At 42.6% G+C, this 27,502-nt stretch overlaps 2 pseudogenes; one reads left to right on the top strand and one right to left on the bottom strand.

The window, feature by feature from the left end:
* Window positions 1-15,138: 15,138 nt before the first annotated feature.
* On the bottom strand, window positions 15,139-16,435 carry LOC132519406 (elongation factor 1-alpha 1-like; annotated as a pseudogene).
* Window positions 16,436-22,172: 5,737 nt separating this feature from the next.
* LOC132519405 (recombining binding protein suppressor of hairless-like) lies at window positions 22,173-23,610 on the top strand (annotated as a pseudogene).
* The last annotated feature ends 3,892 nt before the right edge of the window (window positions 23,611-27,502 follow it).

Genomic DNA, 27,502 nt, shown 5'->3' with positions numbered 1-27,502 from the left:
TATCTTTGAACTTTTCACTGTTACTTAGGGCCATGTTTGGAATTCTCTTATGGTTTTGAAGCTCCTGCCTCTTGGCAATGGTTTTGCTTAAACTGAGCCAGCCCAAGTGGTTCCAGAAGTGGATTCAGGTTTCTAGACTGAGCTCTGTATTTATTAGCCATGAGACCCTTAGCCTATCTGACCCTCAGTTTCCTTAACTGGCAAATAGAAAAATGAGTGCCTTTATTATTTCATAGGGTTAAGGTGAGGATGAAAAGAGATAATATATGTGAGCTGCAAACTTTTATTCGCAGATATAATTATATCTCAACATTTATTGAGATATAATTGACGTGTAACATTGTATTAGTTTCAGATGTACAGCATAATGATTTGCTATATGTATATATTGTGAAATGATCACCAGAGTAAGTCTAATTAACATCCATCACCACGCATAGTTACAATTTTTTTCTTGTGATGAGAAATTTTAAGATCTATTCTCTTAGTAACTTTCAAATACATAATGCAATATTATTAACTATACTCACCATGTGGTACATTACATCTGCAGGACTTATTTATTTTATTTTGACGACCTTTACCCATTTCGCCCACCCCCACTCCCCCCACCACTGGCAACCACCTATCTGTTCTCTGTATCTATGAATCTGTTTCTGTTTTGTTTTCTTTAAGATTCCACATGTCAGCGAGATCATACAGTATTTGTTTTTATCTGTCTGACATTTCACTTAGCGTAACGTCACCAAGGTCCATCCATGATATCACAACTGTCAGGATATCCTTTTTTATGACTGAATATATATATATTGTGTATATATATATATACTACATTGTATGTACATATATATATATACACACACCACATTTTCCTTATCCATTTATACGTAAATGCACACTTAAGTTGCTTTCATGTCTTAGCTATTTAAATAATGCTGCAGTGAACATAGGGGTGCAGATAGCTTTTCAAATTAGTGTTTTCATTTCCTTTGGATATATGAAGTGGGATTGCTGGATCACATGATAGTTTTATTTTAAATTTTTTGAGGAACCTCCATACCTTTTTCCATAATGGCTGCTCCAATTTACAGCCCTGCCAACAGTGCACAAGGTTTCCTTTTTTTCCACATTCTCACCAACATTTGTTATTAATTTTAATAGTTACTGAATGCCTGTTATACACAAGACCTTCTGGAGATTCATATCCTGGAGGGAAATAGACATACATGCAGATATGCAATCGACCACTAGACGATGTCTGCAGTTCCGTGATCCTTATCTGAACAAGGTTCTAGGACTTCAAAGGGAAGACTGATTAATTCCCCTTGGGGCACTCCAGATGGCTACCCAGAGCAGGTGATGCTTGAATTGGATCCTGAAGGATGACAGAAGAAATGGCATGAGCAGGGACACGGAGGTGGCAAGTCTGGGACACATTTGGGGAACTGTTCATTCGGAGTGAGGCAGGATGGAGCCAGACCTTGAGGAACTTTAAGTGTCAAGCTGAAAAATGAACTTATCAGGGGTTTGACCTAATCAGATCTTCTGGCTTAGTGTGGAGGATGGAACAGACCTTAAGAAGAAGTAGTGGTGGTGGTGGTGGGATGAATTGGGTGATTGGGATTGACATGTATACACTGATGTGTATAAAACGGATGACTAATAAGAACCTGCTGTATAAAATAAATAAATAAAATTTAAAAAAAATTTTAATTAAAAAAAAAAGTGGTTATTGACCTTTATTGTGTTCACCCAGGGAAGACTAGGGTAGAATAGATGAGGACAGTGGCAAGTGGAAGGGAGAGGAGAAGAGAGATTAAAGTGTCCTCATCATCAGTAATGTCCCCTTATTGGAGAGGCCTGTCTTGACCACTCTGTATAAAATATTCCTATCCCTCACCTCATTTGTCTTCCTTAACTTGCTATATTTTTCTGCTTAGCATCAGTACCATCTGCATAATATACATTTACTTTCTTTGTGTTTATTATCTATTTCCCCCACTAGAATGGAAGTTCCATGAGGGCATGTCTTTTGTTTTATTCTTTACCACATCCGTGGTGCTGGAACAGTGCCTGGTATATAGTAGGTGGTGCTCCATACATATTTACTGATTAAATAAGTAAAATAAGTTTGGGGTCCTTCCCCCAGACTATGTAAATCAACTGAGCCATATGGTCAGTTAGCCCCTGTTTTCCCTTGTGGATTAAACTTATTTCATTCTAAAAAGAATTTGAAGTGGTTCCTGAAATATATATACTACAGAACAATGTTAAAAGTACAGAAATGAGCCGTATCTTTAGGGGAAAGAAAGAATTGAATAGGATGATAAAGCACAGAGAATCAGTATGCAGATGTGGGTGCCACAAGGGCTGCACTAAAACTTTCAAGGTGAGAAGCAAATTCATGTCTGAGTTTCCTGACAGCTAAGGCAAAGAGGGGAACATGGCCAGCTATGAGACCTACAGTGTTCATTAGACAAAGACAGGCCATTGTATCAGAAGCAGCCCTGGATTTTTTTTTTTTTTTTATGGACAAAGATGACACTGAAATCATCTGCTTTAGCCTTCATGCTGTTTGGTAGGGTGACTATCTGGTAACCCCTTAGCTGTTTCGGAGGGAGCTTAGTCCTGTGTTCAGCCTCACTCATCCACTCCAAGAGGTGACCAGAAATTTATCCTAGCCAGAAGGAGCAGTGATAGGTTAAGTGACACTCAAGGGGCATGACTGGGTGGGAGAGGTATGTAAATAGACTGTTCCTGCCCTTCTGTCCCCTCGAGAACCCAGTAGCAATTTCCAATCTTATCTCCACTAATACAGAGGAAAGTTACAAAGAAATCTGGCAAAGGTCAATGACCTCTGCATCTCCTGTTTGTCTCTCTTGATTTCTTCAGTTCCTTTGGAGTACCACTTAAGTGAGAAGTTTGGTTTGGCTGATAGCATCCTTCTAAGAGAGACTAGGTGAGATGGGGCAAGGAAGCTGATTTGCCAAATGATGAAAAGGTGATTTTCACTCTAGTAAAGGATTTTCTTTTTTAAAAGATGTTTAAAAGGATTTTTAAAAAAATAATACATCCACATGGTAAAACAAAATTCCAACAGGGCAAAAAGGGTCAACCAATAATGCCATATTTTTGTATATTCTTGCAGAGATATTCATATTTGTACAAATACATAAATGCTTTTTGCTATATAAATGAGAATTTATGATACAAACTCTTCCCTTCTTTTTTTTTTCTTTGACTTATTATTTCTTGGAGAACATTCCCTCTGAGTTCCTATTAAGCTACTTTATTCTTTTAAAATGTGGAATGGTGTTCTGTTACATGAGTACCATCATTTACATATCTCATATCCCAACTCATGGATATTAGGCTGTTTCCAGTGTTTTGCTATTACAAACAAGACTTCAGCGACATCAGTGAAATTTGAATCTACATCAGTCAGGGTTCTGGAAGGAAACAGCACTGAAATGCAGAAGGCTCAACAAAGAGACTTAAGAAAGGGACTACTTTACAGAGGTGTGGGCAGGATGGCACCAATGAGCTGACAACAGCAGGAAGGGGTTACCAAACCTGGGCCTCAAGGGGAAAATGGTACCATTGGAGCCTCGGGGAAGCAGGCATGTGGGGATAGGGCCACCTAGTAAGAGCTGTGCATTTCCAGAAGCATGGCATCAGAGATAGAAGGAACAGGGAAGAAATACCTCCGCCGCACTCTCTTCCTGCCCTGCAAACTTTTGCAAGTGCCTCCCATTAGCCAAACCCAATCACAGAGGCCAGTAGGCAAGGGGCCCAGGCGACCAGCGTGACCCGCCCTCCTGGGACAAAGATGGGTACAGAAGAGCAGTAAATGGATCTGGGGTGGGAGTGGAGCATATACACAGTATATCTGTGGGATTCCTAGAAGTGGAAATTCTAGCTTAAAGGCATGTGCATTTTTTTTTTACATCTTTATTTTACATCTTTATTACAATGGTGTGTTAGTTTCTGCTTTATAACAAAGTGAATCAGTTATACATATACATATGTTCCCACATCTCTTCCCTCTTGCGTCTCCCTCCCTCCCACCCTGCCTATCCCACCCCTCCAGGCGGTCACAAAGCACCGAGCTGATCTCCCTGTGCTATGCAGCTGCTTCCCACTAGCTATCTACCTTACGTTTGGTAGTGTATATATGTCCATGCCACTCTCTCACTTTGTCACAGCTTACCCTTCCCCCTCCCCATATCCTCAAGTCCATTCTCTAGTAGGTCTGTGTCTTTATTCCTGTGTTACCCATAGGTTCTTCATGATATTTTTTTTTCTTAAATTCCATATATATGTGTTAGCATACGGTATTTGTCTTTCTCTTCTGACTTACTTCACTCTGTAGGACAGACTCTAGGTCTATCCACCTCATTACAAATAGCTCAATTTCGTTTCTTTTTATGGCTGAGTAATATTCCATTGTATATATGTGCCACATCTTCTTTATCCATTCATCCGATGATGGACACTTAGGTTGTTTCCATCTCCGGGCTATTTTAAATAGAGCTGCAATGAACATTTTGGTACATGACTCTTTTTGAATTATGGTTTTCTCAGGGTATATGCCCAGTAGTGGGATTGCTGGGTCATATGGTAGTTCTATTTTTAGTTTTTTAAGGAACCTCCATACTGTTCTCCATAGTGGCTGTATCAACTTACATTCCCACCAGCAGTGCAAGAGGGTTCCCTTTTCTCCACACCCTCTCCAGCATTTATTTTTTCTACATTTTTTGATGATGGCCATTCTGACTGGTGTAAGATGATATCTCATTGTAGTTTTGATTTTCATTTCTCTAATGATTAATGATGTTGAGCATTCTTTCATGTGTTTGTTGGCAGTCTTCTCTTCTCTTTGGAGAAATGTCTATTTAGGTCTTCTGCTCATTTTTGGATTCGGTTGTTTGGTTTTTTGTTATTGAGCTGCATGCGCTGCTTATAAATTTTGGAGATTAATCCTTTGTCAGTTGCTTCCTTTGCAAATATTTTCTCCCATTCTGAGGGCTGTCTTTTGGTCTTGTTTATGGTTTCCTTTGCTGTGCAAAAGCTTTGAAGTTTCATTAGGTCCCATTTGTTTATTTTTGTTTTTATTTCCATTTCTCTAGGAGGTGGGTCAAAAAGGATCTTGCTGTGATTTATGTCATAGAGTGTTCTGCCTATGTTTTCCTCTAAGAGTTTGATAGTTTCTGGCCTTATATTTAGGTCTTTAATCCATTTTGAGCTTATTTTTGTGTATGGGATTAGGGAGTGATCTAATCTCATACTTTTACATATACCTGTCCAGTTTGCCCAGCACCACTTATTGAAGAGGCTGTCCTTTCTCCACTGTACATTCCTGCCTCCTTTATCAAAGATAAGGTGGCCATATGTGCGTGGGTTTGTCTCTGGGCTTTCTATCCTGTTCCATTGATCTATATTTCTGTTTTTGTGCCAGTACCATACTGTCTTGATTACTGTAGCTTTGTAGTATAGTCTGAAGTCAGGGAGCCTGATTCCTCCAGCTCTGTTTTTCGTTCTCAAGATTGCTTTGGCTATTCGGGGTCTTTTGTGTTTCCATACAAATTGTGAGAGTTTTTGTTCTAGTTCTGTGAAAAATGCCACTGGTAGTTTGATAGGGATTGCATTGAATCTGTAGATTGCTTTGGGTAGTAGAGTCATTTTTCACAACGTTGATTCTTCCAATCCAAGAACATGGTGTATCTCTCCATCTATTTGTATCATCTTTAATTTCTTTCATCAGTGTCTTATAATGTTCTGCATACAGGTCTTTTGTCTCCTTAGGTAGGTTTATCCCTAGATATTTTATTCTTTTTGTTGCAATGCTAAATGGGAGTGTTTTCTTGATTTCACTTTCAGATTTTTCATCATTAGTGTATAGGAATGCCAGAGATTTCTGTGCATTAATTTTGTATCCTGCTACTTTACCAAATTCATTGATTAGCTCTAGTAGTTTTCTGGTAGCATCTTTAGGATTCTCTATGTATACTATCATGTCATCTGCAAACAGTGACAGCTTTACTTCTTCTTTTCCAATTTGGATTCCTTTTATTTCCTTTTCTTCTCTGATTGCTGTGGCTAAAACTTCCAAAACTATGTTAAATAAGAGTGGTCAGAGTGGGCAACCTTGTCTTGTTCCTGATCTTAGTGGAAATGCTTTCAGTTTTTCCCCATTGAGGACGATGTTGGCTGTGGGTTTGTCATATATGGCCTTTACTATGTTGAGGAAATTTCCCTCTATGCCTAATTTCTGCAAGGTTTTTATCATAAATGGGTGTTGAATATTGTCAAAAGCTTTCTCTGCATCTATTGACATGGTCATATGGTTTTTCTCCTTCAATTTGTTAATATGGTGTATCATGTTGATTGATTTGCGTATATTGAAGAATCCTTGCATTCCTGGAATAAACCCCACTTGATCATGGTGTATGATCCGTTTAGTGTGCTGTTGGATTCTTTTTGCTAGTATTTTGTTGAGGATTTTTGCATCTATGTTCATCAGTGATATTGGCCTGTAGTTTTCTTTCTTTGTGACATCCTTGTCTGGTTTTGGTATCAGGGTGATGGTGGCCTCATAGAATGAGTTTCGGAGGGTTCCTCCCTCTGCTATATTTTGGAAGAGTTTGAGAAGGATAGGTATTAGCTCTTCTCTAAATGTTTGATAGAATTCGCCTGTGAAGCCATCTGGTCCTGGGCTGTTGTTTGTTGGAAGATTTTTAATCACAGTTTCAATTTCAGTGTTTGTGATTGGTCTGTTCATATTTTCTATTTTTTCCTTATTCAGTCTCGGCACGTTGTGCATTTCTAAGAATTTGTCCATTTCTTCCTGGTTGTCCATTTTATTGGCATAGAGTTGCTTGTAGTAATCTCTCATGATCTTTTGTATTTCTGCAGTGTCAGTTGTTACTTCTCCTTTATCATTTCTAATTCTATTGATTTGAGTCTTCTCCCTTTTTTTCTTGATGAGTCTGGCTAATGGTTTATCAATTTTGTTTATCTTCTCAAAGAACCAGCTTTTAGTTTTATTGACCTTTGCTATCGTTTCCTTCATTTCTTTTTCATTTATTTCTGATTGATTTTTATGATTTCTTTCCGTCTGCTAACTTTGGGGTTTTTTGTTCTTCTTTCTCTAATTGCTTTAGATGCAAGGTTAGGTTGTTTATTCGAGATGTTTCCTGTTTCTTAAGGTAGGATTGTATTGCTATAAACTTCCCTCTTAGAACTGCTTTTGCTGTATCCCATAGATTTTGGGTAGTCGCGTCTCCATTGTCATTTGTTTCTAGGTATTTTTTGATTTCCTCTTTGATTTCTTCAGTGATCACTTCGTTATTAAGTAGTGTATTGTTTAGCCTCCATGTGTTTGTATTTTTTACAGATCTTTTCCTGTAATTGATATCTAGTCTCATAGCGTTGTGGTCGGAAAAAATACTTGATACAATTTCAATTTTCTTAAATTTACCAAGGCTTGATTTGTGACCCAAGATATGATCTATCCTGGAGAATGTTCCATGAGCACTTGAGAAAAATGTGTATTCTGTTGTTTTTGGATGGAATGTCCTATAAATATCAATTAAGTCCATCTTGTTTAATGTATCATTTAAAGCTTGTGTCTCCTTATTTATTTTCATTTTGGATGATCTGTCCATTGGTGAAAGCGGGGTGTTAAAGTCCCCTAGTATGAATGTGTTACTGTTGATTTCCCCTTTTATGGCTGTTACTATTTGCCTTATGTATTGAGGTGCTCCTACATTGGGTGCATAAATATTTACAATTGTTATATCTTCTTCTTGGATTGATCCCTTGATCATTATGTAGTGTCCTTCTTTGTCCCTTTTAATAGTCTTTATTTTAAAGTCTATTTTGTCTGATATGAGAATTGCTACTCCAGCTTTCTTCTGGTTTCCATTTGCATGAAATATCTTTTTCCATCCCCTCACTTTCAGTCTGTATGTGTCTCTAGGTCTGAAGTGGGTGTCTTGTAGACAGCAAATATATGGGTCTCGTTTTTGTATCCATTCAGCCAATGTGTGTCTTTTGGTGGGAGCATTTAGACCATTTACATTTAAGGTAATTATCGATATGTATGTTCCTATTCCCATTTTCTTAATTGTTTTGGGTTCGTTATTGTAGGTCTTTTCCTTCTCTTGTGTTTCTTGCCTAGAGAAGGTCCTTTAGCAGTTGTTGTAAAGCTGGTTTGGTGGTGCTGAACTCTCTCAGCTTTTGCTTAACTGTAAAGGTTTTAATTTCTCCATCAAATCTGAATGAGATCCTTGCTGGGTAGAGTAATCTTGGTTGCAGGTTTTTCTCCTTCATCACTTTAAATATGTCCTGCCAGTCCCTTCTGGCTTGCAGAGTTTCTGCTGAAAGATCAGCTGTTAACCTTATGGGGATTCCCTTGTGTGTTATTTTTCCCTTTCTGATTTTAATATGTTTTCTTTGTATTTAATTTTTGACAGTTTGATTAATATGTGTCTTGGCATATTTCTCCTTGGATATATCCTGTATGGGACTGTCTGTGCTTCCTGGACTTGATTAACTATTTCCTTTCCCATATTAGGGAAGTTTTCAACTATAATCTCTTCAAATATTTTCTCAGTCCCTTTCTTTTTCTCTTCTTCTTCTGGAACCCCTATAATTCGAATGTTGGTGCGTTTAATGTTGTCCCAGAGGTCTCTGAGATTGTCCTCAGTTCTTTTCATTCTTTTTTCTTTTTTCTGCTCTGCAGTAGTTATTTCCACTATTTTATCTTCCAGGTCATTTATCCGTTCTTCTGCCTCAGTTATTCTGCTATTGATCCCATCTAGAGTATTTTTAATTTCTTTTATTGTGTTGTTCATCGTTGTTCGTTTTATCTTTAGTTCTTCTAGGTCCTTGTTAAATGTTTCTTGCATTTTGTCTATTCTATTTCCAAGATTTTGGATCATCTTTACTATCATTATTCTGAATTCTTTTTCAGGTAGACTGCCTATTTCCTCGTCATTTGTTAGGTCTGGTGGGTTTTTATCTTGCTCCTTCATCTGCTGTGTGTTTTTCTGTCTTCTCATTTTTCTTATCTTACTGTGTTTGGGGTCTCCTTTTTGCAGGCTGCAGGTTCGTAGTTCCCATTGTTTTTGGTGTCTGTCCCCAGTGGCTAAGGTTGGTTCAGTGGGTTGTGTAGGCTTCCTGGTGGAGGGGACTAGTGCCTGTGTTCTGGTGGATGAGGCTGGATCTTGTCTTTCTGGTGGGCAGGTCCACATCTGGTGGTGTGTTTTGGGGTGTCTGTGGACTTATTATGATTTTAGGCAGCCTCTCTGCTAATGGGTGGGGTTGTGTTCCTGTCTCGCTAGTTGTTTGGCATAGGGTGTCCAGCACTGTAGCTTGCTGGTCGTTGAGTGAAGCTGGGTGTTGAGATGGAGATCTCTGGGAGATTTTCGCCGTTTGATATTATGTGGAGCTGGGAGGTCTCTTGTGGACCAGTTTCCTGAAGTTGGCTCTCACTCCTCAGAGACACAGCACTGACTCCTGGCTGCTGCACCAAGAGCCTTTCATCCACACGGCTCAGAATAAAAGGGATAAAAAGTAGAAAGAAAGAATTAGTAGAACTAGAAAGAGAGAAAGAAAGGAGGGAGGGAGGGAGGGAGGAAGGAAGGAATGAAGGACGGAAGGAAAAAAAGCAAGGAGATAAAGTAAAATAAAATAAAGTAAGATAAAATATAATAAAGTTATTAAAATAAAAAAATAATTATTAAGAGAAAAAAATTTAAAAAACGGACGGATAGACCCCTGGGACAAATGGTGGAAGCAAAGCTATACAGACAAAAATCTCACACAGAAGCATACACATACACACTCACAAAAAGGGGAAAAGGGGAAAAAATCATAAATCTTGCTCTCAAAGTCCACCTCCTCAATTTGGGATGATTGGTTGTCTATTCATGTATTCCACAGATGCAGGGTACATCAAGTTGATTGTGGAGCTTTAATCCGCTGCTTCTGAGGCTGCTGGGAGAGCTTTCCCTTTCTCTTCTTTGGTCTCACAGCTCCCGGAGCTCAGCTTTGGATTTGGCCCCGCCTCTGCGTGTAGGTCGCCGGAGGGCGTCTGTTCTTCGCTCAGACAGGACGGGGTTAAAGGAGCCGCTGATTCGGGGGCTCTGGCTCACTCAGGCCTGGGGGAGGGAGGGGCACGGAGTGCGGGGCGGGCCTGCGGCTGCAGAGGCCGGCGTGACGTTGCCAGCCTGAGGCGCGCCGTGCGTTCTCCCGGAGGAGTTGACCCTGGATCCCGGGACCCCGGCAGTGGCGGGCTGCACAGGCTCCCCGGAAGGGGGGTGTGGAGAGTGACCTGTGCTCGCACACAGGCTTCTTGGTGGCGGCAGCAGCAGCCTTAGCGTCTCCCGCCCGTCTCTGGGGTCCGCGCTTTTAGCCGCGGCTCGCGCCCGCCTCTGGAGCTCCTTTAAGCAGCGCTCTTAATCCCCTCTCCTCGCGCACCAGGAAACAAAGAGGGAAGAAAAAGTCTCTTGCCTCTTCGGCAGGTCCAGACTTTTCCCCGGACTCCCTCCCGGCCAGCTGTGACGCACTAACTCCCTGCAGGCTGTGTTCACGCCACCAACCCCAGTCCTCTCCCGGCGCTCCGACCGAAGCCCGAGCCTCAGCTCCCAGCCCCGCCCGCCCCGGCGGGTGAGCAGACAAGCCTCTAGGTCTGGTAAGTACCGGTCGGCCCTGGTCCTCTGTGCGGTAATCTCCCCACTTTGCCCTCCGCACCCCTGTGGCTGCGCTCTCCTCCGCGGCTTTGAAGCTTTCCCCCTCCGCCACCCGCAGTCTCCGCCCGCGAAGGGGCTTCCTAGTGTGTGGAAACCATTCCTCCTTCACAGCTCCCTCCCACTGGTGCAGGTGCCGTCCCTATTCTTTTGTCTCTGTTTTTTTTTTTTTCTTTTACCCTACCCAGGTACGTGGGGGGTTTCTTGCCTCTTGGGAGGTCTGAGGTCTTCTGCCAGCGTTCAGTAGGTGTTCTGTAGGAGTTGTTCCACGTGTAGATGTATTTCTGGTGTATCTGTGGGGAGGAAGGTGATCTTCGCCGGCATGTGCATTTTTATTACTGTTTGCAAGTCAATATTGATTTTCTTTTTTTAAATAGATTTATTTATTTATTTATTTATTTATGGCTGCGTTGGGTCTTTGTTGCTGCGCGTGGGCTTTCTCTAGTTGAGACGAGCAGGGGCTACTCTTCTTTGTGGTGCGCGGGCTTCTCATTACGGCGGCTTCTCCTGTTGCAGAGCACGGGCTCTAGGTGCACAGGCTTCAGTAGTGTGGCATGTGGGCTCAGTAGTGGTGGCTTGCGGGCTCTAGAGCACAGGCTCAGTAGTTGTGGTTCACGGGCTTAGTTGCTCTGCGGCATGTGGGATCTTCCCGGACCAGGGCTCAAACTCCTGTCCCCTGCATTGGCAGGTGGATTCTGCACCACCAGGGAAGTCCAATATTCATTTTCATTTACCCTTTCTCTGGGTTTTCTCTTTTCTTCTGTATTTCTGTATTTCTACTGGGAATAATTTTCCTTCTGTCAGAAGAACTCCCTTCAGTATTTCTTTGAGTGCAATTCTGACGGCTAGGAATTCTCTCTGTTTTGCTTGTCCTTTGACCTTTCATTTTGAAGGATAATTTCATGGAGTTGACGATCCTAGGTGGGCAGTTATTTTCTTTCAGCACCTTGTCTTCTGAATTTTATTGTCTCTGTTGAAAATCACCTCTCAGTCTTAGTGTGATTCCATGGAAGTTTCTACTTTTAAGCTTTTCTTTATATTTCTGGTTTTCAGCAGTTTGACTATGATATACCTCAATGTGGTTTTCTTTGTTTACATCATGATTGAATTCAGTGAACTTCTTGAATCTGAATTATATTTCATCAGTTTCAGGAAATTCTTGTCTATTATCTTTAAATAATGCCCTTTTCTCTCTTTCCATATCCTTAGTTTGCGTATATTATCCCTTTTCACTGTGTGCCATTTGCCCCTTACACTCTTTTCTATACTTTCCATCCTTTTTTCTCTTTGTCTTTAGTCTGGATATTTTCTGTTGTCTTACAGTTCACTAATCTGTCCTTTCTGGGTCTAAATCTGCTCTTAAGCCCATCTATTGAATTTCCAATTTTCACTTACTGTATTTTTCAGTCCTAGCATTTTGATTTGATTCTTTTTTATAGGTTCTGATTATCTGAGAAATTATCTTTTTTTATCTCTTGAGACTGTAAGTGATGTTTTTTTCCTTCAGAGGGAGTTATCCTTTCCTTAGCTGGTCAGGGAGAGTGGGGACTGCTCATCTTAAGAAAGAGACTGAACCAACTTTAGTCTGGGTTGCAGTTTTGGCAAACCTCTGTCTATCTCTATTTCCCCCTTTTAGGGTAGATCTCTCCAGGGGTTCCAACTATGAATCTGGGGTATTAAGCAGAGATCCTTTCTTTTAGTAGGGCTTGAACTCTTATTCTTGCATCCTGGCCACTGTGAGACTGCCAAAACCCTGCTTTTAGTTTCCAAGCCTTTCTATTTGTCTTCCTAGCCTCCTGCCCAGACAGCTTCAGAAGGTAGTGGATGCTTTCTGGGAAAACTGGTAGTGTTGGAACTCAGTATTCTTCTCCTTCCTCACTGGGGTCCTGGCCCCTAAGCTTCTCATTTTATCTCTCTAGCCCCACAGATGGCCAAAAGATTTCCTGCTTTCTTTACCTCTTAACAGAAGTCCTCTGACTGGGGTCACTGGGATGCTTTGTCACCTGCCCTATAACTAGAATTGGTAAATACACTGAGGGAAAAAAAGACTGTAGCATGTCAACTCATCATTCTTCAGCTGCTTTTTTTCCCCAGATGTTTTACCCATTAAGTCCTAGTGCCTCAATATCTTTGCAAAGCCTCAAGTAGATTTTTTTTTTGGTATTTTATTGGCTTTTATAGTTCTTTATGGGAAGGTTGGTCTGCAACATTCTACTCCATTATATTCAGAAATGAAAGCCATGTCTGTTATCCTGTGTTTCCTTTCCTTGATCCTCTGCTCTTTTCCTTAGTTCCTCCCCTCATAAGCATTTTTAAATAAACGGTTTTCTTTGTATTTTGAGATTAAATCCTACTGCATTTGATTCCAAGTGAATTGGGACTAGGTTACAACTTCAGCCCAAGATTACATGCCTCGATTCTCCCTCTGGATTAGTTATACATTAGCCAAACATTCTCTGACCTCAGGCAAAATAAGTCCCCATTTCCCTGTGTGTAAAATGGGAACACTAGTCTTTTCCTCATCAGGTTGTTTAAAGCTTAGTAAGATGATGTGTATCAAGATCTTAGCACAGGGTCTCAGACTTAGGGCAGCACTCAAAGTCACTATTAGGGAGAGATAAGAAAGGAATAAGACATAAGGAAATTTGTAGGGGGCCATTCATGGCAATCAGTTGTCCCTTCCCTTACCCAACCAGTTTACTTTTTCATTTATTTTTTGGTCATCATTCACTTTTGCATATGAGGTACAATCTAGAAGTTCTTTTAGTGAGGGTCTCATGGCAAAATCTGTAAGAGTTTATTTTTTTTAATCTGAAAATCTCTTTATTTTCATCATTATTGAAAGATAACTTTGTTGTATATATAATTCTAGATTGGCAGTTATTATCTCTTAGAATTTTGAAAATATTGTTTAATTATCTTCTGGCTACATAAAAGATAATCTGCTTTTTCTCTCTGGCTGCTTTTAGGACTTTGTTTTTGGTGTTCTCTCTCATTTTGTTACTGTATACTTCTTCTTTTTTTTTTTTTTTTTTTTTTTTGCGGTTCGCGGGCCTCTTACGGTTGTGGCCTCTCCCGTTTCGGAGCACAGGCTCCGGACGCGCAGGCTCAGCGGCCACGGCTCACGGGCTCAGCCACTCCGCGGCATGTGGGATCTTCCCGAACCGGGGCACGAACCCGCGTCCCCTGAATCGGCAGGCGGACTCCCAACCACTGCGCCACCAGGGAAGCCCTGTATATTTCTTTCTTTTCATTTATCTACTTCAGAAATTTTTTTTTTTTCTGGAAAAGTCTCAGGTGTCATCTATTCCAGCATCATGTCTCCTTGTTCTCTCTAATTCTTTCTTTAGGGAACTCCAATTCAATATGTTTTCAACCTTATCAGCCCATCCTCCAGGCTTTATAATCTCTGGTATTTTCCATTTTTATCTATGTTCTGTCCTCAGATTTATCTTCTAACTCGCTTCCTCTTCAGCTGTGTTGTTGCTCTTCTTTTCACCTTGGTTTTTGGTGTATTTTGTGATTTTTGATATTTGATGGAATTTTCTTGGAACTCTGTGAAGTCTGGGTTCTCTCTGAAAAAACTGACTTTTGCTTTGCAAGACAACTCTTTTTTTGTTTTTTACACTACAGAAGTAGTATAAATTGTTCTGTAAAAACTTGTGACAGATAAGTGTATTACTTCTCTTGCTTAGCAGAAGATCTCTGCTAAGAGATAGATAGATAGATTATCTTTTTACTGAGAGGCTGGGAAACTGAGCTTTGTGCAGTGGTCACCAATCGGAACTTCACCTTGCTAAGTCCCTACATCATGCCTCCTCTCCCTCATGACACCAGTTAAAACTCTTATTCTGGGTCACAGAGGAGCAGGAGATGCCTCTGGTTCCAGCTCTTGTTGACTTATTTGGAATCTGGCTTCCATCTCATCTTTGGCTTTTGGGTATCTCCCTTACTTTCTTTCCATCTCAGTCATGCATTTTAAAATATATTAAAAAAATTTTTATCTAGCATTTTTAAGTGTTTTTTTTTTAATAGCAAGAGATACATCAGGATATCCAGTGTGCAACAACACAACTCATTCATTACTTTTTTTTTTCTCATTAAACTTTTTTAATGGGTCTCAAATTCTGTGACAGATTTTTGGTCAAGTTGTTTCCATTAAAAAGTACTGATTTTGGGCTTCCCTGGTGGTGCAGTGGTTGGGAGTCCGCCTGCTGATGCAGGGGACGCGGGTTCGTGCCCCGGTCTGGGAAGGTCCCACATGCCGCGGAGCGGCTGGGCCCGTGAGCCATGGTCGCTGCGCCTGCGCGTCCGGAGCCTGTGCTCCGCAACGGGAGAGGCCACAACAGTGAGAGGCCCGCGTACCGCAAAAAAAAAAAAAAAAGTACTGATTTTAAAAACTAATAACTTAAAACGGCCACACACAAAACAAACGGTCCACAACACATTCTCCTTTCCTTCTGAAGGTTTTACGATGCATTGTTATCATTTACCAGGCTTTTGCTGTTAAACTTAAATGGCCAATTGAGACAAACAGTTCTGAGACCCTTTTTCCACCACTGATTAAGACTGGGGTGGCAGGTATTGGGGATAATATTCATTTAGCCTTCTGAGCTTTCTGGGCAGACTTGGTGACCTTGCCAGCTCCAGCTGCCTTCTTGTCCACTGCTTTGATGACACCCACAGCAACCATCTGTCTCATGTCACAAACAGCAAAACGGCCCAAAGGAGGATAGTCAGAGAAGCTCTCAACAAAAATGGGTTTGCCAGGAACCATATCAACAATGACAGCATCACCAGATTTCAAGAATTTGGGGCCATCTTCCAGCTTCTTCCCAGAATGACGATCCATCTTCTTCAGCTCAGCAAACTTGCAAGCAATGTGAGCTGTGTGACAATCCAGCACAGGTGCATAGCCAGCACTGATTGGGCCTGGGTGGTTCAAGATAATCACCTGAGCTGTGAAGCCAGCTGCTTCCATCGGTGGGTCATTTTTGCTGTCACCAGCCGCATTGCCACGACGAACATCTTTGACAGACACGTTCTTGACATGGAAGCCCACATTGTCCCCAGGAAGGGCTTCACTCAAAGCTTCATGGTGCATTTCAACAGACTTCACTTCAGTTGTCACGTTGACTGCAGCAAAGGTGACCACCATGCCAGGTTTGAGAACACCAGTCTCCACTCGACCCACAGGGACAGTGGCAATGCCACCAATTTTGTAGACATCCTGGAGGGGCAAACGCAAGGGCTTGTCAGTTGGGCGAGTTGGTGGCAGGATGCAATCCAGAGCTTCAAGCAGCGTGCTTCCGCTGGCATTGCCATCCTTACGGGTGGCTCTCCATCCCTTGAACCACACGGCATGTTAGCACGTGGCTCCAGCATGTTTTCACCGTTCCAGCCAGTAACTGGCACAAACGCTACTGTGTCGGGGTTGTAGCCAATTTTCTTAATGTAGATGCTGACTTCCTTAACAGTTTCCTCGTATCTCTTCTGGCTGTAGGGTGGGTCAGTGGAATCCATTTTGTTAACTGCAACAATTAGTTGTTTCACACCCAGAGTGTAGGCCAGAAGGGATGCTCACAGATCTGCCCGTTCTTGGAAATACCTGCTTCAAATTCACCAACACCAGCAGCAAAAATCAGGACAGCACCATCAGCCTGGGATGGGCCTGTAATCATGTTTTTTTTTTTTTTTTTTTTTTTTTTTTTTGCGGTACGCGGGCCTCTCACCGTTGTGGCCTCTCCCGTTGCGGAGCACAGGCTCCGGATGCGCAGGCTCAGCGGCCGTGGCTCACGGGCCCAGCTGCTCCGCGGCATGTGGGATCCTCCCGGACCAGGGCACGAACCCGCGTGCCCTGCATCGGCAGGCGGACTCTCAACCACTGCGCCACCAGGGAAGCCCAGGCCAGTGTTCTCATTGCAAGTTCATGTCAGGTCCTGGTGATAGAGGGGCGTGCACTCCCACTTTGGACCCACCACTGGAGGTGGAAAGTGCAGCGACTTATCTGACTTGGCCACAGGGAGCCGGGCAGTCCACGGAGGCCCAGCAGCAGGTCCCTAACCAGGTTGAGGGTAAGAGGGCATTCCCTTCCAGCTCTCTCCCTTGGTGCAGGAAGTGCTATAGGCAACATCACTGTGTATATAATGGGCAACAACCCTGAGCCTGCTGTGGGGCTGCCTGGGTTCAGATCCTACCTCGGCCTCAACCGTTGTGTCAACTTGCAGAAATTGCTGAAAAGTCCCTGACCCTCATTTGTAAAATGGGGATAATATTAATGCCTACCTAGTAGGGCTATCGTAAAAGCAATATATTTCCAACACTTGGAACAGTACCTAGCACTATAAAATACTTGGCGCTATAAAATATTAGCTGTTATTAGACACATCATCCTTCTTGATCACCATTCTAGTTAAGTTTATTAATACATCATGGACTTAAGGGATAAAAAGAGAACACTCATTCATCTTATCTAATTATTACATGTCTTTCTAGTAACAAATGATTCCATTTAGGTTTGATTAAATAAGTATACCAAAGAAGTAATTTTTGCTAAATTTTAATAATTATATATATCCTCCTCAATGTAATTCTATTTCATTGGGGGTAAAATTTTAAATATTAAAAGAGTCAAAATTACCTCAAAAGTAAGCATTTTGTCTTATGAGACACATGAAAGCATTTGCAATTTTGTCATCTCTTGTCTAATTATTTCCACTCTGAAGACAAAGTGTACATTCAAGAGGCTTCTTGTTAAATGTGTGGCTAATTCTCAAATCAGTATTTTCGGCCTGGACTTTTTTTCTGGAATTCAAGAACATTGCTTCCTATTAAAAAAAAATTAGCTGTTATTATTTTCCTAAAAACAAGACCTTTCGAGTAGAATTTTTCTAATACTTTATAATGAGATGGTGGCATCTCTCCAAGAGATGCTGCTTTTCCATTTGCAGTGGTAATACAGTGTTTATTTTGAAAATTCATTAAGTTTTAAAAAAAGAAGCAGATTTAAAGAAAAATATGAAATTAGACAAAAGTACTGAAAGACATGATAAAAGTTGTGAAGATGGTATACAATGATTGGTCTTTGGAAGACTCATTTCCAGTAGCTTTTTATTTAGTTATTTATTTATGGCTGCGTTGGGTCTTCATTGCTACGCGCGGGCTTTCTCTAGTTGCCGCGAGCAGGGGCTACTCTTCATTGCGATGCGAGGGCTTCTCACTGCGGTGGCTTCTCCTGCTGCGGAGCACGGGCTCTAGGCTGGAGGGCTTCGGTAGTTGTGGCTCGTGGGCTCTAGAGCACAGGCTCAGTAGTTGTGGCGCATGGGCTTAGTTGCTCCGCGGCATGTGGGACCTTCCTGGACTAGGGCTCGAACCCGAGTCCCCTGCATTGGCAGGCGGATTCTTAACCACTGTGCCACCAGGGAAGTCCCTCCAGTAGCTTTTGAACTCATGGTGGTACCCTAAGACTTTAACGAGCCTGACAACTATTCCTCCTGCCCCAGAAGCTCCCATGGAAATAGCTTAATTTTTTATCTGAATTCATCAACATGTGCTCCAAAGGGTTTTTTTTTTTGATTGAATACCTTCTTCAGTTAAAAACGAAACAAAAACTTGAGCATGCAACCCCCATATAAGTTTGTTTAAAATTTGTAAATTGTATTTATATATGAGACAGAATCATGTAGTAGTTATAAATGTAAACTCTGTAGCCAGACTGTGGTGTTCAAATCCCAGCTCTGCCACTTCTCAGCTGTGTGACGTTGGAGGGATCAGCTGACCTGTCTGTGCTTATAAAATACAAATAATAATATCTATATATGTAAGCTCTTAGAACATTGCCTGGCATGGAAGAAGAACTCAGTTGCATTATCTAGTATTATGACAACTGTGCAATAGAAATCTTAAGATCAACATAAAATTAAATAGAAATAGAAGGTCCAATATGTCCCTTAACAGTCATGTGAACCATGGGGTGTGTTCACCCCCAGTTTGGAGACTGCTGGCTTCAGCAATGGTAAGAACATACCATGTCCCTAAGTATTCTGAACCTTGAGGTACCTTGTAAAGCTTGGAGGACTGTGGGTGGATTTCCCCACACCTGGATTATGGGCACTCTCATTTCTATGCAAACCTCCTGGTTTTGTTCTTGTAAACAGTAATCAGGTCAGGCTGACTGGGGCCAGGGAGTCCTTGGCTTCTTCTAGACCTGCCCAATCACTATTCCGGATGGAGCAGTGCCTGGGCTTTGCTTCTTGCTTTGCATGTGCTACCCTAGGCTTAGGCAACACCACCCAAAGCCAGGAAGACAGTGGCCCATAGGAACAGCTGCATGTCAGTCTGTGCTGTGAAACCAGCCATCATTTCAGTCAAATGGGATAACAGCTGATTAAAGCATTTCTACCTAAAGACTGATTTGTAGCACGTTCACACGGACTGAGTCCCCTGCTGCAGGCAGCTGTTCTTCTTGACACGGGGCCGACAGCAGGACATGGGAGGGTCCCCTCAGATGCTCCAGCAGCCAGGAAGCTGATGGCCCTGGAAATGCTGAGAGAAGCTGGCTTCACCAGGACTGGTTGAAGGATTGGCACCTTTGAATCTGTCCAGGGAAAGGGCTGGTGGGCTCTGTGAGAACAACTGGGAATAGTAAACCCAGTGGGAACTGGATCTAGTTACCAATAGCAGATCTCAGTGGATCTACAGAAGTTGCCCCCAAATTCCATCTGCTTTAGGTCAGATAATTTTCGAGTTGAAAAGGCCCTACAGACAGGCCATCTAGTGGATCCCAAACCTGGCTGCTTACAGTGTCAATGGGGACCTCCCCAGTCAGACCTCCCTCTCGCCCAACCCAGAGGTAACTTTACCCTGAATTTGCTGATTATAAAAACCATCTGTGAAGTTTGGGGCCCGGTAGGTCTGGGGTGATGTTCAGGAATCTGTATTTTTAAAAAGTGCCTCCAGTGATGAGCTGGAATGGGTGGATACTGGTCATCACTGAGGCTTGCTTGAGTGGCTTGAGCACTGGAGTTAGAGCTGAAAGACCAGAGGGCCAACCCTGGTGGTGCCACCTCCCAACTGTGTGACATTGGGTGAGGGATGCATCCTCTGTGAGCCTCATTTTCTTCTTCTGCAAAAAGGGCATAAGGACAAAAACCTCCATTGTTCTCACAATAAACTCCCTTGATCTTGTGCCTATGAACCCGTAAAACGCTACACAGACATAGGACTTAAAGACTCATGCCAGTGGCTCATCCAGCCTAGGGTTGGTCACCTCCAGCAACAGGGAGCTCATTACTTCTAGAGACAACCCCTTTTGCTTTGGGAAGCTCCTGGAGACAAAAGGTCCTTCCTTACTTTGAGCAGAAATCTGTTCTTTAATATTTATCTAGGGAAAATGAAAACACGAACTTGAAAAGATATAGGCATCCCCACGTTCATTGCAGTGTGATTTACAGTAGCCAGAAGCAACCTAAGTGCCCAATGATGGATGAATGGATAAAGAAAACGTGGTATATATAATGTAGAATAGTTTTCTGCCATAAAGAAAAAAGGAAATCATCCCATTTGAAACAACATGGCTGGAACTTGAGGGCATTATGCTAAGTAAAATAAATCAGACAGAGAAAGACAAATACTATATAATCTTACTTATATGTGGAATCTAAGAAACAGAAAACCAAAACAAACAAGCAAGCAAACAAAAAAACAAGCTCATAGATACAGAGACTAGATTGGTGGTTCCAGAGGTGTGGGGTGGGGAGTAGGTGAAATGGGTGAAGGGGCTTAAAGGGTACAAACTTCCAGTTATAAAATAAATGTCAGGGGGATGTAATGTACAGCATGGTGACTATAGTTAATAACACTGTATTGCATATTTGAAAGTTGCTAAGAGAGTAGATCTTAAAATTTGTCGTCCCCTCAAAAAAATTTTTTTGTAACTGTGTGTGGTGATGGATGTTAACTAAACTTATTGTGGTGATAATTTGCAGTACATACAAATATTGAATCATTAAGTCATACACCTGAAACTAATATAATGTTTATTTATTTATTTATTTTTGGCTGCATTGGGTCTTTGTTGCTGCTCGCAGGCTTCCTCTAGTTGTGGTGAGCGGGGGCTTCTCTTGTTGCGGAGCATGGGCTCTAGGCATGCGGGCTTCAGTAGTTGTGGCGTGCGGGCTCAGTAGTTGTGGCTTGCAGGCTCTAGAGCGCAGGCTCAGGAGTTGTGGTGCACGGGCTCAGTTGCTCTGCGGCATGTGGGATCTTCCTGGACCAAGGTTCGAATGCATGTCCCCAGCATTGGCAGGAGGATTCTTAACAACTGCACCACCAGGGAAGCCCCTACTATAATGTTAATGTCAGTTATATCTCAATTAAAAAGAAAGAAATTTATCCCCTGTCACCAATAATCCTCCATCTTATCACTCAGTTTTTATGTTATTCACAGTACTTATGAGTATCTAAATTTGTCTTGTTTATTTACTTGTTTACTTGCTTGTTATCCGTCTCCTATTAAGATGCAGTCTCCATCAGGGTAGGGACTGTGTTCACCACTTGTGTCCCTGGTACCCAGAACAGTGCTTGATACACAAGAGAAGATCCATAAACTCTGGCTGGATCAGGAAAACAAAACGAAACAAAAAGTCCCAGAAACCTGTTCCCTGCAGTTTTCTCCCGTTGGATTTAATTCCTCTTTTTGGGAGGTCACAGATTAAATTTAATCCCTAACCTGCAGATTAGCCCGCTGAATAATTTAAGATAATCATATCCTTTTCCACCCCCTCCATACCTCACAACTTGAGGCTTCTCAAAACACTGTCTACTGAGAAGGTCCCTTTATGAATAAGCAAGATCCCCCAAATCACTATACACATGGCTACATGCCAGCAAAGCTGGAGAGATGGATTCCAGGGTAGGTAATTCAGGAAGAGCCATTTGCTTCTAGTTAATTAAATCACTTATTTACATTAATCACCAGCACTACGGGAGCTACTTACTAAAATATTTACTGAGTCAAGGCATAACATTTATGGAGCCCTTTTTATGTGCAAGGCACTGTGCTAAGTGATTTGCTGGCCCTTAATTCTTTACAATAAACCCTGAGAGAAGATGCTAGTGTCATTCGCATTTTATAGATGAAGAAACTGAGGATCAGAGAGGTTAAGAGAGTGTCCAAGTTCATGCAGCCAGCAAGGGGCACATTTGGGCTCAGCTCTGGCTGACTCGAAAGTCCACATGGGTGGAAATGGCACCTGCTGTGACAGGTCATTGAAATTATGAAACTCTCATTGAAATGGAAGCATTATAGTTCTTCAGAACCATTATGATCTCAAAAGGAAAGGAGAATGATACAGATACACTGGCTGAGGTGTTTTCAGGTGCATCGAAGTGTGGCTTACCTTAACATGTTTTTGAAGTACCATGGCGTGGATTAAAAGAAAATTTGGTGAGTGGCTTCCACCTAAATGATTTACTAGGGAAGCTATGTGAAATTATTTAAAAGAGCAAGGGGATCAAACAGTACTACTTATTCTTCATGCAAAAGTTGCACAGAAGTCATATGGAAATGAAAAAAGGTTTTTTTGCCCTCCTCCTTGTGTGTATCTTATGGGCAGTGGATGGAAGGAAAAAAAGAACAAATGGAACGCGATGGTTGTTCTGAACAAGAGTCTCAACCCTGTGCATTTATTAGAATAGGAAATAGTGACCAAGAAATGCAGCAGCTAAACTGGGAAGGAAAGAACTATTGCACGGCCAAAACATTGTATATATCCGACTCAGACAAGAGAAAGCACTTCATGCTGTCTGTGAAGATGTTCTATGGCAGTAGTGATGACATTGGTGTGTTCCTCAGCAAACAGATAAAAGTCACCTCCAAACCTTCCAAAAAGACTTATGCATTGCCTCAGGAACAAAGGTGGCTCTGTTTAATCGACTTCGATCCCAGACAGTTAGTACCAGATGCTTGCATGTAGAAGGAGGTAATTTCCATGCCAGTTCTCAGCAGTGGGCAGCATTTTACATTCATCTCTTGGATGATGATGAATCAGAAGGAGAAGAATTCACAGTCCACGATGGATACATCCATTATGGACAAACAGTCACACTTGAGTGTTCAGTTACTGGCGTGGCACTCCCAAGGTTGATAATTAGGAAAGTTGATAAGCAAACCGCATTACTGGACGCAGGTGATCCTGTGTCACAGCTCCATAAATGTGCATTTTACCTTAAGGATACAGAAAGAAGGTACTGTGCCTTTCTCAAGAAAGAATAATTCGGTTTCAGGCCACTCCATGCCCAAAAGAACCAAATAAAGAGATGATAAATGATGGTGCCTCCCGGACAATCATTAGTGCGGGTAAGGCAGAGTACACATTTTACGAGGGGATGGGCCCTGTCCTTGCCCCAGTCACACTGGTACTTGTTGTAGAAAGTCTTCAGTTGAATGGCAGTGAGGATGTAGCAATCTTGAACTTCAGGACAGCATTTCACTCCAAATTTACGAGTGTGGTTTGGGGATGTAGAAGCTGAAACTATGTACAGATGTGGAGAAAGTATGCTCTGTGTTGCCCCAGACATTTCTGCATTCCGAGAAGGTTGGAGATGGGTCCGGCAGCCAGTCCAGGTTCCAGTAACTTTGGTCCATAATGATGGAATCATTTATTCCACCAGCCTTACCTTTACCTACACCCCAGAACCGGGGCCACGGCCACATTGCAGCGCGGCGGGAGCAATCCTCCAAGCCAACTCCAGTCAAGTGCCCCCTAATGAGGCAAACACAAACAGCGAGGGGAGTTACACAAATGTCAGCACAAATTCAACCAATGTCACGTCATCTACAGCAACAGTTGTGTCCTAACTACTGTCTTTTTGCTTTTTGCTTTTGAGTGCAGCAAAATGTTGACCAAAAAAGAAAGAAAAAAATGAACAATCTTTTGTGGTTTCTTGGGAAAACTTTTCGTACCCGGTGATACTATTCAAAAACCCCATTACCTGCAAGTGCTGATTTGAAGTGCAGAAACCACAGTAAAACAAACAAAAGAACCCATCAAAATGTACAAACTTTTGGGAAAAAAAAAAAGTCCCCATGCCGTGATCATGGCCTTGCCTCCTGAGCTGGTGGTTTACATAATGGAGGGAAAAAGAAGAAGTAGAGCTTGTTCTCTTGTTTATTCTCTTATTATTGGCTTATCTCTCTTCGCCTTTGGAATTTTTCCTATTCAGGCAAGAGCTAGATGCTCTGGAGACACAGGACACCCAAAGTTTACCGAACCTCATCAGACTCATCGGAAGAGCTTTGAACTTCCTTCAGGGAAAATGTTGCATCTTCTCTGTTTATATCCTGCTCCAGCCTTCCCTTAAAAGGTTGAGTTTCACAGCTCTTGAGCTACTTGTAGGCTTGGAGTGAGACCGGTCTAGAATCCCTTCCTGTCCTCTCCTTGTTCTTCTCAACAGACTGGGGTCAACTCCCACTCATTTCCCTGCCGAGTGGCTCCTGGGTGGGCCTTGTTGAGAAAGAGCCACCCTGGCTTTGGAGCAGCAGTTTCTGTCACCAGGGCCAGCGTGCTGCCCCGTGGAGGCTGCAGGGCTGGGTGTCCTGGTGTGGCTTCTCAGACAGATACTTCTTCTCCACTCCAGGCCAGCCCACCCCGGGAAAAGCTTTCCTGAGTTGAGTCGGAAGGCACATAAGGTTGTCGCCTATGAAAATCATGCCAACCCAACACATGTACACCCAGCTACCTGCCTCTGTGTGTCGGAGAGGGTTCATCTTTTAGCTGAAGTTGTAAAGGGCAGGTTCTTTTTAACTGAGTGTAAGATGAGGAAGTGCTGTGTAGCTTGGAACTTAAGGTTGTGCACAGGGAAATCAGTAGTAAGGATTGCTCACCAATCAGGATGAGGATGTTAGACTGAGGACTTTTTCTTTCAGGGTGCAGTCCTTGTTGGAAAATTTATGTCAACTCCACTCAGCATGCTCTTCCTGGACCAGACAACGAACCAAACCAGGAACCTGTTTGGTACTAACTCACAGCAGCCACCAACTCCCCTGAGCTTCTCGTTGCCTGTCTATAAAGCTGGCTACTGGGTAGGAGGTATTTCCCACTACCGTGGTGGTGGTGAGGGGGTAACCAATGGAAGAACTTGGGATAAAGGATAAAGGATTTTATCCTGACAAGGACAAAATGTGGCTATTGTTGGCTAAAGCAAACTCACTTCTTTGGTCCAAACTGATGGATGCTTTCAAGATGATCACTTCCTTTAGGTTTTTATACTTAGGAGTGACTCTTAGAAGTCTGGGCTGATTAGCATATCTTTGGCATCCCTTGTTGCTTACCTGAAAAAACACCCCAGGAGCAAAGATATAAGGCCAAGTCTACTTTGCACACAAAGAAACAAAGCAAAAAAATCAAAACCAACAGGAACCTGTTCCTCAGCCAGACGCACACTGAATATTACTGTCATTTTTTATGGTAAAAAATAGAGCCAAACTGTTTCCTCCCATCACACCGACACAAAGAAGCTTAAAGAAGCTCAGGTAGATATTCTAAAATGATTCTAAAATGATAGGCTAAAGCCTAGGATTCCAAAATAGTCTCTGAACTGGAGCTAAACCGAAGTGATATTTCATTCTGAATTGACTGATACTAGGAAGTTGGCCATTCTATTTACAAAAGTAGGTTTCACTTGTTTGTTTTCAATTTGAGGAAAAATTTCCACACAGGGAAATGTACAAATCTGAAGTGCACAATTTGGTGGGTTTCGGCAAATGTATTATAAAAATATGTGTATCTTATATGCCAATCAAAGTAGCTTCAAACCTACAGAAAGTTTCCTCATGTCCTTCTGGTCAGTCCCCATCCTAGAGATTACTAACCACTGTTCTCTCTTCTAACACCGTAGATGAATTTTGTCTGTTCTTGGCCTTTCTTATGAGCAGAATCATATAGTACATGCTCAGCGTAATGTATTTGACATCCAATCATGTTGTTGTGCAATATCAGGAGTTATTCTTTTTCATTGCTGAATAGTATTCTCTTGTGTGAACGTACTACAGTTTGCTTTTCCATTCTCCTCACTACAAGTCATGTAGAGGCCATAATAAATAAGTAACCCATTTATTCATTGGGCGAGTGTTTTCCAGATCTTTCTCTATGCCAGGCACTGTTGGAGATGCTGGGAGGCTTTAATGAACAAAATGAAGCTCCTGCCCTCATAGGACTTTTATTCTAGTGGGGAGACAAACAATATATAAGCAAAGAAATGAATAAGATAGTAGTGAGAAATGCTATGTACGTAGTAAATCTGAGTGATGGCATGAAAGTGGCGTGTAAGGATACTGGGTCTTCTTTAGACTGTGTGGCTGGGAAAGGCCCCTTTGAGGTGACTTGGCTGACATTGGGGTGATACAAAGGTCACCAGGTGAAGACTCAGAAAGTTTTTGGGCCAAGGGAACAACAGGTGGAAAGGTCATAAGGTGGGACTGAAAGGGACACATTGGTGTTGAAGAAACAGGAATGAGCCAGTGTGACTGGAGTGAAGTGAGCGAGGGTGGAGGTGGTGAGAGATGGAGGAGGTTAGAAGCAGGAGTTATGGAAAAGGAATTTAGCTTTTATTCTAGGAATGATGGAAGGCCATTGGAAGGTTGAAACAGGAAGTCACACTGTCTCATTTACATTAAAAAAAAGCTGTTCTGGGCTTCCCTGGTGGCGCAGTTGTTGCAAGTCCGCCTGCCGATGCAGGGGACACGGGTTCATGCCCCTGTCTGGGATGATCCCACATGCCACAGAGCGGCTGGGCCCGTGAGCCTGCGTGTCCGGAGCCTGTGCTCCGCAATGGGAGAGGCCACAACAGTGAGAGGCCCGCGTACCACAAAAAAAAAAAAAAAAAAAAAAAGCCGTTCTGTCCAGGGGGGAGTGGGGGAGGATCAGTGAGATCAGTTAGGAGGCTTTTAGAGGGAGTGTGTAAGATGATGGTGGTTAGGGTGGTGTCATCAGAGATGGGTAGAGGGGCACTGATGAATCAGGTGGGGAAAGGGCATGGGGCTGTGACAGAAAGAGAGGAACCAAAGATGACTCCTAGGTCTCGGTCTGGGCAGCACCATCTTCTGAGATGGGTAAGATGCAGGTGGTGGTGATGGGGCTGTTGAGAGAGAAAGGATCCAGATCTGTGTTTTGGCTGTGGCGGTTTAGGATGCCTGTTAGACCTCTTCAACTGGAGATGTCCGGTGGACAGTTGGATATACATAATCTGGTGCTTATTTGAGAGACAAAACCTGGAGACAAAAATATGAAAGCCCTCAACATATGATTTGCTGCACACAGGCTTTCTCTAGTTGCGGCGAGCGGGGGCTACTCTTCCTTGCAGTGCGTGGGCTTCTCATTGTGGTGGCTTCTCTTGTCATGGAGCACGGGCTCTAGGCACGTGGGCTTTAGTAATTGTGGCACGTGGGCTCAGTAGTTGTGGCACGCAGGCTCTAGAGCGCAGGCTCAGTAGTTGTGGCGCACGGGCTTCGTTGCTCCGCGGCATGTGGGATCTTCCCAGAGCAGCACTCAAACCCGTGTCCCCTGTATTGGCAGGCGGATTCTTCAACCACTGTGCGACCAGGGAAGTCCCATATGATGTATATTTAGGGCTAGGGGACTAGATGAGATCGCCTAGAGAGAACAAAGTGTTAACGGCTGGCTCCTAGACAAGAACCAGAGGAGGAAACTGAGCAAATGATACTTGTGGTTCTGTTATTATTATCGTCTCTA

Source organism: Lagenorhynchus albirostris, chromosome 4, assembly GCF_949774975.1.
Source record: "Lagenorhynchus albirostris chromosome 4, mLagAlb1.1, whole genome shotgun sequence".
NCBI classification, from domain to species: Eukaryota; Metazoa; Chordata; class Mammalia; order Artiodactyla; family Delphinidae; genus Lagenorhynchus; species Lagenorhynchus albirostris.
Note: the sequence above shows the minus strand (reverse complement) of the source record. Positions and strands in the feature narration are given on the sequence as shown.